We start from the raw sequence: 12,701 nt of genomic DNA, 5'->3' as shown, positions 1-12,701 counted from the left end.
TTCTCCCCTCCCCTCTGAGCAGAGAGACATGACTGTTGGTCAGCGGTTCTGTGCTCTCCCCTCCAGCGTTTCCTGGAGTACTGGGCTATGAAGGAGGTGGGAGGAGTTGGCTCAGGCTGTCGGCTGATCACTGAGAGGCTGAGCCAGGTGCTGATCCAGGCTTCTGGGTGGATCCTGACCATATGGTCGGGATCTTTCCAGAGGCTGAATCGGCTCTGTGACGTCAGGCGACAGTGGACATCAGCCCGCTGTCGGCGAAAATGGGTCACAGGAGTGCAGAACTAACTGTGATCCATAGGAGTATAGCCAAAAAAGCTTTGGCTATACTTCTCCATTATATGTTGATGAATTTATTGTTGACAGACAGATTTTATCTACATTTATCATTAATTGTGCTCTGACTAAGGCAGCTAATAGACGGCGTAAATTTGTTTCCTGCAACCATGGATTGCAGGAAAGAAATTCACACGATTTCCTCATCAACACAGACAGTGTTGACAGGGTAATCCCCCCTGCTGAGCAATTGTCTGCTCCCAGCAGGGGGGGGGGGAGCTGTCCATGCCCTGGCAGAAGACAGTAATTATCACTAGTGGCTATAGCAGCCTCTTTCGATAATCGGAAGCAAATCCGGCAGGCTGGTTGTACCCAAGTTGATCAATCAACTTGGTACATTCAGCCTGCCAATTAATGGTTCAAATCTTGTCCAGTTCAGCAGGATTCGAACTTTGTATGGCTGGCCTAAGAGACCTTGTTGCAATGACTTCAAAGCTTTATATGAACCTTTTTGTTTATTATTGTTCAAACATCAAGACTGGGATTCCTTAGTTAGTTGAATGAATCTGAGCAAGTTACATAGGACATTGGCAAGTTGCAGTTTACGTAACCAATGATGCACAGGATCAGGCTATATGTGTATTATAAGATCTTGCTAGGATTCTTGGCTTATCTGGGAGAGGTTGTATTCTTATATAATCTACAATAATATAATCTTATTTTTGGAAACAAGGATATATATATATATAATGTAATCATTAAAGCATTGTCCAAACTTATATTCCATTTTCTATGCATATTTTTTTTAAAGCAGTAGTAAAGTCTGAAGAAAAAATCTCCCCCCTGCAAGTTAAGGGCATAATGTGCTAGAATGCATTGCCTACTAGCACGTTATGAAAGGCTTACCTTAAAACGAAGACATCCAAGCAGTGCATTGTCACTGCAGGTAGGGCTTCCTTCTTCACCCAGTCTTAATTCTGGGATCGCGGGCTCCGGCCATTTTAATGGCCGAACCACGATGACGTCACTCCATAATATATGCGCACAGGAACTACAATCGTGGCACAGTGATTTGAAGGGAAGGCTCCTTATGCCATCCCCTCAGAGCGCAGTGCGCATGTACTGGTGATCTCACTGGCTGCAGAAATAGTGAATATCTCTGAAATGGTGCACACTCAGATGATATTTCTTGTACATACAAGTAAGTTTTATTATAAGCTTACCTGTAGGTACAAGTCACCAACCAGTGTTTACTACCGCGTTAAGGTTAGTTCCAGTAACAAAAACAATGACACTTTGAAAAATCCACGTTAACTACATTCTAACCTTTACATTGTATCTTTACGGACTGAGGAATGTCTAATATTTTATGCAGGATGAATTAAAGTGATACTAAAGTCACATTTTTTTAATTTAAAAATAACAAACATGGTATACTTCCCTGTGCTGTGCAGTGGTTTTGCACAGAGCAGCCCGATCCTCCTTTTCTCGGGTTCCTCGCCGGCGCTCCTGGCCCCTTTCTCTTGCCCCCGCAGCAAGCAGCTTGCTATGGGGGCACCCGAGCTGAGCCGCTGCTCTGTCTATCCATTCAACATGGACCTGCGACCCCTCTCTCCTCATTGGGTCACCAATTTTGATTGACAGCAGCGGGAGCCAATGGTGACCGCTGTGTCTCAGCCAAACAGGAGGGAGAGTCGCAGACAGCCGAGACTCTCGTACAACATGGCTGGATTGAAATGGGGCTCAGGTAAGTATTAGGGGGGCTGAGGGGGCTGCTGCACACTGAAGGTTTTTATTTTAATGCATAGAATGCATTAAGATAAAAAAACCTTCTGACTTTAGAACCACTTTAAGGTTGAACTACAGCCTCACTTTCAGTCATTCACAGTTGTACAGGTTCATCTTCTCTACTGACATTGCTTACTATGATTTCACTTCACATTGCCAGCTTCTCACAGTGTACTTTGGAAGCTGCAGGAAGTCAGATTGAGCCTGCCTTATTTCTTAGCTAGAGATCATCAAATACCATCTAGTCCTTTTCTCCCCAGTTTCTCAACTGTCTTAGTGTCTACGATCTGCCCTCATTTATTGAATTTTAATTCTCTAAATCAAGGAGGCTCAGCATCACACATGGGCATTATCTAGGGAGGGCTGCATGCAAATGTAATCTGCCTAGGAATACCAGACTGACAGCCGCCCACCAAGACATGTTGGCATTTGCATATCTTTTTCTTATACCCAGTCTACTGCTTGCATCGGGGCTAAGGGGACTTGGGGGTAATTCTATTTTAGGAGGCTATGCACAGCACCCTGGTGGCCTTCCCTCAGAGACCCAGAGATCATGTCACTGGGTATAAAGTAAGGTATATAGTGAAAATGTCATTTGAACATTTCATTAACATATTGGTAAAGGAAAAAAAGGAATCAGAGAAGGCAAAATATAAGCAGATTTAACTTCAGCTTTAACTATTGTTATTTTAATCTTGGAAAGCAAATAGGAATTAAAGCAGGATTTGTTTTTTTCTGATTTATGCTGTGTACAAACAAGTTACCTCTAATGATGCTTCTTATAGGTAGAGATCACTGATGTGCAAGGTAGCATTATTAGTTTCATCCACGCTGAAAAATAAAGCGATGCTGTACTTTTGGCACTGTGGGTATGAGAGATATGTGACCTGCGGCTCTCGTATAATGAAGGGATCCTGTCATTCATTCTCCCTTCCCTCCGTGTCCATTCACAAGGAATCTGTGAATGAACATGGGGAGAGAAAAGAGAGTGTATACTACAAGATCCCTTTACTAAATGAGAGCCACCGCTGTCATAGCTCTCACACCCACAGAGGCAGGAGTATAGCGCCCTCTGTTCTTTCCGACATGAATGAAACTATGATTACACACTGGTGATCCAGAGCTAGAATAAGCATCATCAAAGGCAACCTGTTTTTACTCAGGACAAGTCAGGAAAAGGTTTTTTTTTTATTAATGGAGCCCTTCTTTAAACATTTTGGTCTTTCTGTTGGCCCCCTAAAAAAATGTGGGCAAATGGCTGAACAACTACAGTTTTGACCCAGACTCACCAATGTTTAAAACCAAATGTCTAGTTACTTAAAGCCTAACTCCAGGTTTTAGTTCGTTTTAAATAGTATGTCTGGATCAAGGTTGCCCCAAATAACTATTTCCTTTACCAATAGATGCAGCAGTACTTTATAAACTGTATATAGCATCAGCTACATACTGAATACAGTGCTGTATTTTGGCAGAGGTCCCATTCCCAGGACAAAATTGAGTGCTGTTCAGCCATTCGGCGAAAGTCTTGCATTTTTATGAATAAATACAAGGCTTCCTCTGATTGGTTGAGGTGGAGGTGGTGGAATCATCTGTCCACCTCTTCATCCCAACCAATTAAAGGAAGCCTTGTATTTATTCATAAAAATACAAAACTTTCTGTGAGTGGATAAACAGTGCTCAGCCCAACCCAATTTGTTCTGGGAATGGGATAGCAAGTCCCCATACTGCTGCTGGAACACAGTGCTGTATACTATATGTAGCCAATGCTATGTACAGTTTATACAGCACTAACAGTACACACATCTATTTGCAAAGGAAATAGTTAATTTAGACCAGCATAGTTCAACTGAACTATTTAAAGTTAAGTAAAACCTGGAGTTAGCTTTTAATTGCATAATTGTATGATTGTGTATAATGTAGGAAATCTCTGATTTGATGATATATTATCAGCTTTGGCATAAATATCTAACTAAATATCCTGTTTGCAAAATGTGTGATGTTAAAAAAAATGATGGAAATTGATGGGTGAAGTACATTTTTCTTTGTAAACTTTTTATGAAACTTAAAAAAAACAGTTTTAGATAATGTGCAAATAAAAAAAATGCCTACAACAGCATGATGGATAATTATCCAAAATATTTACCGGTACCAAGCATGCTCACTGTGCATCTGAAAATTTAGTTATTCCCTACACAAATGTATATACTATATATAGCAGGATATCCAACTATAATTCACAATTGACTCATTTGCACAGTGATATAAAATAGACTTATTCTATAATGTGAAGAATAAAATGCAAAGATCAGTAACCCATAGGAGCTAATCGGACTTTACTGGACTCATACTTAAAATGAAATTGAATTGGTTGCTTTGAAGTACAGGTCTTTACACTTCAGAATCACTTGGATGTTTGCTGTATACATGTTTTACAAATAAGGTGATTCCCAATGAGAGACAGAGACGAATTTCTGCATATTTAGCATTGCCAAAGCCTTGGAGTTCTATAGGCAGCGCATAGCCATCCACACATCATATTGCTGATTGTCTGCACAATATTTCTGTTCATAATATGTTCCAAACTGCTTACCATTCTACCAGGGTTATCTGTCTGGGTCTGTATTGTTCTTATCCCTGCATAGCCTTTGTATTTTTTTTACAGTGAATAGTGTACAGTCCAACAAATGTGACTTAACTTTTTTCTAAAAAAATGAAATAGTTCCAAAAGCGTCGCCCTTACCGCTGGTTCTTCACCGATCTTTGGGTCCCTGGCGCCAGGATGTTAACTGTGGGAAACCAGCCGTGACTCCTTGCAACTTCATAGCTGGCTTCCCACTGTGCATGTGCAAGCCATGCTGTGCTTTGTGAATGGTCCCACAGCTTTCTGGGACCTGTGACGTGCCCCAGAAGATCAAGGGCAGGAAAACGGGGGGGGTGGGGACTTCTGGTGGATCCGCTGCGGCAATCCGACTGGAAGTGGGAGCGGGTACCTGTCAAAACTAGGTACTCCCCTCCAAAAAAAATGTATTCCAAATGTGGCAGAGGAGGGGAAGGAGGAGGAAGAGCAGAACTTCCCCTTTTGGGTGGATTTCCACTTTTACAAAACTGGCATTTCAAATTAAAGACATCTGTTATAAAGTAAGCACCACCACATATAAACCTTTAATATGTGATAACATGTGTAAAATTCCAAACCTCAATGCATCCAAATCTAAGGATACGTCATATAATCATAATGCACAAACCTATGATTTATACACTAGCCTTGTGTGTATAAATTTCAATAGTATACATACGGTCAATGCTGCTGACTCCTCCATGTACAGGAAATTTCTCTGATTTCATCACACAGGCTGGAATAACACCCATTAATTTGGATGTTTAGAACCAAAGAAAGAGCTCATGCTAAAAATAAACCGTCAACCATATTCTGTTTTATTTATAAAATGATATGATAAAATCAGATATTTGCTCTTGCCCTGCTCATGGTATGCACATTTAGAGTCTGTCTATCCAAGCTTTGACTGCAATGAATGGGCTTTGAAGCAAAGTGGAATTCCTTACAGCTGCTTACTTGGGAACATTGGCTAATGCAAGTGAATACGGGGAAGAGGAGGTGGGGGGTTCTGTTCACTCAATCAGCTATATACTGTACACAGCATTTGGATCATCACATAGGGTTCTGATAACCCAACAGAATGCAGAAAGGTTCTAAATGTCTGTCTACATAAGCCCGGACAAGCTGTAAAATAAAATACATCTTTTTCAAATTTAAATAATAGGGTTGCTTTAAAGTGAACCTGCACTTTGCAGATACATTAACAGCAACAGGTTTACGTTATCGTATCTCTTCTCAGCAGCATATACTTCCCATGCTTTCATTCCCCTGCTGTTCTATTCAGCAACCAATAGTGAAGGAAAATCCTGTGTAAGCTACAGTTTGCCAGAGTGGTAGCTTACATAGGGCTATGGACTCTCCATATGACAGCACTGATTGGCCCAAATTTATCATACAGTGTAAGCCCATGACCCCTCTTACCCAGAATTACCAGGTGTTTGTTTTAACTCACAGTGATGGACAGAGAGGTTGTGTAGCACCTGAAAAGTATTTATTTGCTGGGTAAGGGTGAAGAAATTAGAGCAAACCTGTTGTTCTGCCCTAAATAGGCAAAACATGGGTTTGATTTAAGCTCTGCTTATTTATAGAGACAGAGTTGGAACAGGGAGGGGGAGTGGTGCAGCGGCTGTGTATAGAGGGGGGTTGTGCTGGGAGCTCTGGTTGCTGCCTTCTCCTTGCCTCTTCCTGACAGGAGTGACTGCAGCATTACTCTTGTCAGCAGGGTTTTTTTTTTTTTTTCGTTTGGAGTGCTGAGATACCTGGTATCACCACTTCCAGCACTAGCCCTGTGCTCCCCGCTGTCACTTGTAAACACAGAAGCTGGCTTCCTGTACCGGCTTCTGTGTTTACAAGTGACAACATGCCTCAAGTGACAGTGCAGAAGCAGCAGCTTTCAGTGACACCACCAATTCAGGGCCACTTTTTCTTTTTAGGGACAACACCAATGCAGGAAAAAAAATCCTTTTGGTGACACCCCTAACTCTGGGACATTCTTTTTTTTTTTTTTCCTTTCAGTGACACCACCAGCACAGGGATGTTATTTTCTTTTGCCACTGTTAGCCCCATATTTTTGCAACAATTTTAAACTTTTCACTGGAACTATTTCATTCCATGCTACGAACATGGCAAATATTTTGGCGCTTGCCACTATTGACCCCGCCTTCTTCTCCACTCAACCAGGGGGAAGGTGGGGGTTGCAGTTTCTCATTCTTTCCTTGGGTACTAGTTGGCTTTGTCCTGGTGTTCTGTCAGAATAGTGAACCTATCAGATTATTTAACAGAAGTGACGTTTCTTCAGCTACACATGCGTTCCACCGCTCTGACTGGTTTGCTATTCTGACAGAACAGTGGCAGCGGACATCTTACTACACCCAGCTATGTCTTGAATTGCAGAGTAATTTTAGCAATAAAGTGAGCTTATATAAATAAATATAGTATATCGACACCTGTGATGCTATTTGGATGTTTAATTTTGAAAGCCTAATGGTTTAGCGCCAAACAGTGCAGGGTGTACCAACATGGTTCCACTACCTTCCTACTGCTGGTGTCCAGTTTCTTTCAAAATGTAACATCAAAATAGCATCACAGATGTCAATATACTACATTTATTTATATACGCTCACTTTATTGCAAAAATTACTCTGAAATTCAAGACATGGGTCTTATAAGATGTCCGCTGTCGCCTTCTGACTTCAGGTGTTCTGTCAGATTAGCAAACCTGGGAGCGGTGGAACGCACGCACAGCTGACGGAACATCACTTCCGTTGCCTAATCTGACGGGTTCGCTATTCTGACAGAAAACCAGAACTGCGCAGAGGGGTTGATTTACTAAAGGAATAGTATGTTAAATTTACATAGTGAATCTTCATATACTGTAGCTTAGTGAATGAGGTAAAGATAAGTGAAAATTCACTTTGGAAAGAATACCCAAATATAAGCAAGGACAATTAAAATAAAAGTAAGGAATAGGGTTTTTGCATGCACATGATTGGATGATTGAAATTAGCACAACTTCACCCTATTTACTAAGCTAAGTGAAAATTACCTGCAAATGAAAATTGGCTTTTAACAAATATTTTGAAAACTGAAACATGTCACTTGCTTTCCTGGTCATGTAAAGAAGTAGAACAAAGGGGTTTATAGACTTATGGCAATTCAGTGCTGAGAGAAACGTAAGGCTTACATCTAAACTTCACAGACTAGCAGGTATAACTCATCATCCTTCTAATAAAGTATATGGTCTTAATGATTGCTATGGTTATGAATATTAAATATATTATTAGTGAGCTAATAAATAACTGTGCAAATAATGTAAAAAACTGGACAATGGGAATATTTTTTTGTTTTTAGAAGTTTAAGTAAGTATGTTCAAATGATGTCACATCTTTGTACACATTTTGCTGTTTATGAGGTGATTCATGTGCAGTAAAACCAATCTGTGCCAGTGTGTCCCATATGCAAAGCCAGCCCTTTTCTTCTCAGTGACATAATCGTGAATGGTTTATGGTATAATGGGAAAAATAAGTGGGTGGGTAATGGGAATCCATGTATCAGTTTTATAGGACTTGTCAACAAGCTCTCTCCTGTGGTTTATGTGTTTGGTAAGTATTTGAGATTGTCTTAAAACATGCTGTTAAATGACCTCCCCTATCAGGCAGAATTTTAATTTCCTGGAGAAATATAAAGTTCCAGAACCTGGGGTTTAAAATGCAGTTCTTAGTCTTGACGGGTAGGTATGATACCCTCATGTTTCTCATTTATTGTGATTTCACAACTCTTTGAAACTCTTTAAATATCTGTGAATTAAACAACATTTTACGCCGTGTCCACAAGAGGCTTGGAATTTTTTTTCATTATTTGCCTGGATTTATGGGGCGTTTGAGATCTGTGATTCCTGAGGATGTTCAGTGGTAGAAGATAAAAGCCAATCAGTTGAGTGAATCTCCCCAGGAGAAGATAGGAAGATGCTCCACAGCTGTAATGCATTATATTCAAGAGAGAAATATTGTGTATGACCACATATTTGAAAATTAATAAAAATACATAAAGTGCTAACCAGTAGTATCCAGCTGCAAATGTTAATATCCTTATGGCCATTAGACAACTGTCCTGTCAGCAGAACATGTTTATGTGAAACCCATAATTCCAGACCAAATAGGACATATTACTACACTCAAGAGAGACCATTCCACATTTGTGTTGTGTGGACTCCTACTGAAAATGTACCCATCACTGTTCTACAGCATATATTTCCATCATAGAGCAGATGTTTCCATTACCTGTTTCTAACCTCTCTCTTCTTTCCCTTCCTCTGAAGGGTTCCCTTTCCTTGAATTATACATCAGTACTGTTATATAAATATTACTGCTCCATTGGGTTTAGAATAATTTATAGATGATGTAGGCTTGATATGCCAAGACAGCATTTTAATAATCACAGTTGGAATTTAGCCTTCATCTATAATTTGTTTGCCTAGGTATTAAGTGAAGGATTCTCGGCTTATACAGAAACAGCATTTTGATAATGCTATATTTTTGTCCATGATCAGAGAGAGACACAGACATTTAAATGTGCCTTTTATTAATAGACATGCATAGTTAGACTTTCACTGCTGATTTTTTATTAAACCGTCCTCCTAATAACCGCTGTCATCTTTGTGGCTGCCCAGGCTGAATAGAGAGTTGTAGCCAAAGCCCCAATTATTTTACATTGTCATTGTCTACATCAGTGGTTCTCAACGCCTGTCCTCAGGACCCACCAACAGGCCAGATTTTAAGTATTACCATGGGGTGATGCAGACTAGAATACTGCAATCACTGAGCAGCAAATTATATCACCTGTGATTTATTTCAGTTATCTTGCAAATCTGGCCAGTTAGTGGGTCCTGAGGACAGGAGTTGAGAACCACTGGTCTTTATACACATGGGCAATAAGATGCAGGAGTGGATCAAGTGACTGATTAAAAATAACTTGGTTGGCATCCACATCAGATAGGGGGCTCATTTAAAGGAAAAATACGTCAATAGGACCACAGCACTAAAGTGTTTATTTCTGCTGCTCTCAAATGCAATGGAGTTGATTTACTTAAACTGGAGAGTGCAAAATCTGGTGCAGCTCTGTATGATAGCCAATCAGCTTCCAACTTCTGCTTGTTCAATTAAGCTTTGAGAAAAAAAAAATGGAAGTTGACTAGTCTCTATGCAGAGCTGCACCAGATTTTGCACTCTACAGTTTTAGTAAATCAACCCCAATGAATAGTTTTACAGTTTCTTTGTAGCGTTTTCACAGAGGGAATCACACGTACTGACTTTATGAACCAGGCAACGTTTATTACCGGAGAGAAGGTAATAGAAAGAGTATTTAGACAGTAAGGCACGCAGTTTCACTCCAAGCATGGAGGCACAGATACACAGCACAGTCACTTCTGATGTAAGTGGTAATTGTATTCGTCAGCGCTGTAGGCACTTTCCACTGACTAACACAGTATAAACCCAAGCACATAATACTGTACTGTAAAGGCTGTACTGTAAATACGAACTGTAGAGGCTGCTATTCACACACTTTACCCGGTAACAACGGTATTCCTTCAGCAGATGGATATAGGCATCTGATCCGCTTGTCCTGCCCTCACAGCAAGGACACCAGTATTATTATCCGAAACGGGGAGTCTTTTATCTGACCAGGATTGCTGATGCAGCACTACGTAGGAATACTGAGCTTTCCCTCACAGGCCGGAAACACTCTCCCTATCTTCTCCTAACTCTCCCTGACAAGCGGGTTCTCTCTCCCTGTCTATGCACACATGTGAACTGAACTAAACATGGCTGGGCTTTTTTTTTTAAATTACCCACCCAAAAATGGCTGTCCAAATCTTCCGAGATTTGCTTGTCCCATCAGACACCGGGCTTCTCCAAAATGGTACTGGAGACAATGATAGAGGCCAGACAACTCTGAACATATGTACACATAAACATATCAAATAGGCTGGAAAGTGAGTATATACACTTGCTAACCCACACCTCTTGCAGCCAGCTAGGTTGCCCTGCACTACAGCTGCCTACAGATGCATTTGATGAAGGGAACTGTTCAAAGACATTGAGGCTGGTTTACTAAAGGAATTAATAATCATCACACCATAAATTGCGTGACCTTCACTTCAATAATACAATTATGTAAAAAGCTAATTCGTATCTACCTTTTCATTTGTACATGATTGGGTATTCAAACTGAATAGGAATCTTCTGTTTATATGTCTGGATAAGTAAAATGAGTATTCACAAAATGTATTGTGTGATGATTCTCAACATCTAAAAATCAGCCTCCTGTTACTTGATAGTAGATCCACCACCAGAAACACCAAAACTGCTTACCGGAAGGATTAAACTCAGATAGGTGTACACCTAGTGAGTCAATCAAACTTTGTGGTATAATATACCAAGGGGATCAGGTTCACAATCTATGTATGACCTCCAGATAGATATGGGATATAAATGGGGTCAGTGGATATGGGCAATCAGCCCCACCAAGTCTGGTGTTTAAAGCCGATATCTAGCACTCAGTCCACTAAACTTCTTCTAGTCCGAAACAATTTCATACCATCAACACAGAACACATGCATGGAATTAGACACACAGCGCCTGAGAGAAGACCTGTTGTAGGACAATACACATAAAGGGGTTGGAACCTGTGACTTTAAGACTGCTTTCACACTGAAATCGCCAGCCGTTAAAGCTAAAGTGCCACTCATTTTAGCGGCGCTTTAGTGCTGTTTAAGCAGCGCTGTTTCAGCGCTTTTCAGCTGCTAGCGGGGTGCTTTTAACCCCGAAAAAAGGGTTAAAAACAATGGGCAGGGCGTTTTGGGAGTGCTAAATACAGCGCTCCAAAGATGTTGCTTTCAGGACTTTTCCTGCAAGCGCCCCGCCCCAGTGTGAAAAGACACACTGAAATGAATGGGAGGAGGTTTTCAGGTGCTTAGGAGAGGCTATTTCCAGTGCTAAAACAGTGTGAAAGGGGTCTTAGAGAAGTGGTGAACTTTTCAATTGGTGCCATTTGTTTGGTTTGCATATATTGGATTGGTCTTGCATGTGCTTTTACTACTCTGCCTGTGAATGTTTTTAATTCCTATAATGCTGAATAAAGCATTCAGAGAACACTACGAGTGTTTTTTTCAGTTTTAATATGGATTCATATGTGGTGTGAAGAGTATTATGCAGTCCTAAAAACAACTCTTTATCTGGATGACTGAGCAGTATATCATCCCTTTTATCCAATGAGTGTTAGACCTCGTTTTCTTGTAGAGGTCATATTATAAAGGTGAGCAGGTTGGAGTCACACTGGTGATTGGGCTGCCCTTCACAGCGTATAATTTCAGGTACACACACCTTGTGAACTCACCTGGATTGAGACTTTATTTTGTTGTGCACATATATTTGTGGATTGTTCACAGTATTTTGGTTATCTAACATTTTATATGTAAACTTTGAGATGTGTTTTACACATTAACTCACCTGTTGGCTTTATTATTATTATTTTGCCTTCGTTTTCATACAGTGTCACATTGTAAGTGATAATTGCATTTTCTTTACTATTATTTTAATATCACTCGATTATTGAACATTTTTTCTGTGAATTGAGGTTGGTCAAGGCAGCACTGCACTACATAGTTGGTTATTGGCAGGTTTAGAAAGGTTGGAGTGGGTTTTTACAACATAATGACCACGGTTAAAATTAGATGCCTACTTCTTTTCTTTAGGGCTCATGCATACTGGTATGAGTCAAACAGCTCTTACTGTCCATAACTGGTTGGCAGTGCAATATAAAAGAAGGAAATTAAGAATATTTTTGACTAATATGGACAATAAATAAAAAATAAAAAATCTTACTTTATATTTTTATTCATAAGATCCATAATGCTATTAAAAAAATGTTTCAAAAACCTGTACTACTTACAAGGTTTTATATGTATGGTTATTCCAAAATCACAAGTTATGACTCTGCCTTTCTGTGACAGTCAACTTCCTCC

General features: G+C 40.2%; 1 protein-coding gene across 1 annotated transcript in view; it reads left to right on the top strand.

The window, feature by feature from the left end:
• WNT2B (Wnt family member 2B) overlaps positions 1-12,701 on the top strand; it is a 161,864-nt gene that overhangs the window by 124,573 nt on the left and 24,590 nt on the right. The gene's annotated exons all lie outside the window — the stretch shown is intronic.

This window comes from Aquarana catesbeiana, linkage group LG02 (genome assembly GCF_042186555.1).
Source record: "Aquarana catesbeiana isolate 2022-GZ linkage group LG02, ASM4218655v1, whole genome shotgun sequence".
NCBI lineage: Eukaryota > Metazoa > Chordata > Amphibia > Anura > Ranidae > Aquarana > Aquarana catesbeiana.
The sequence above is the reverse complement of the archived record's forward strand: the minus strand, read 5'-3'. Positions and strand labels throughout refer to the sequence as shown.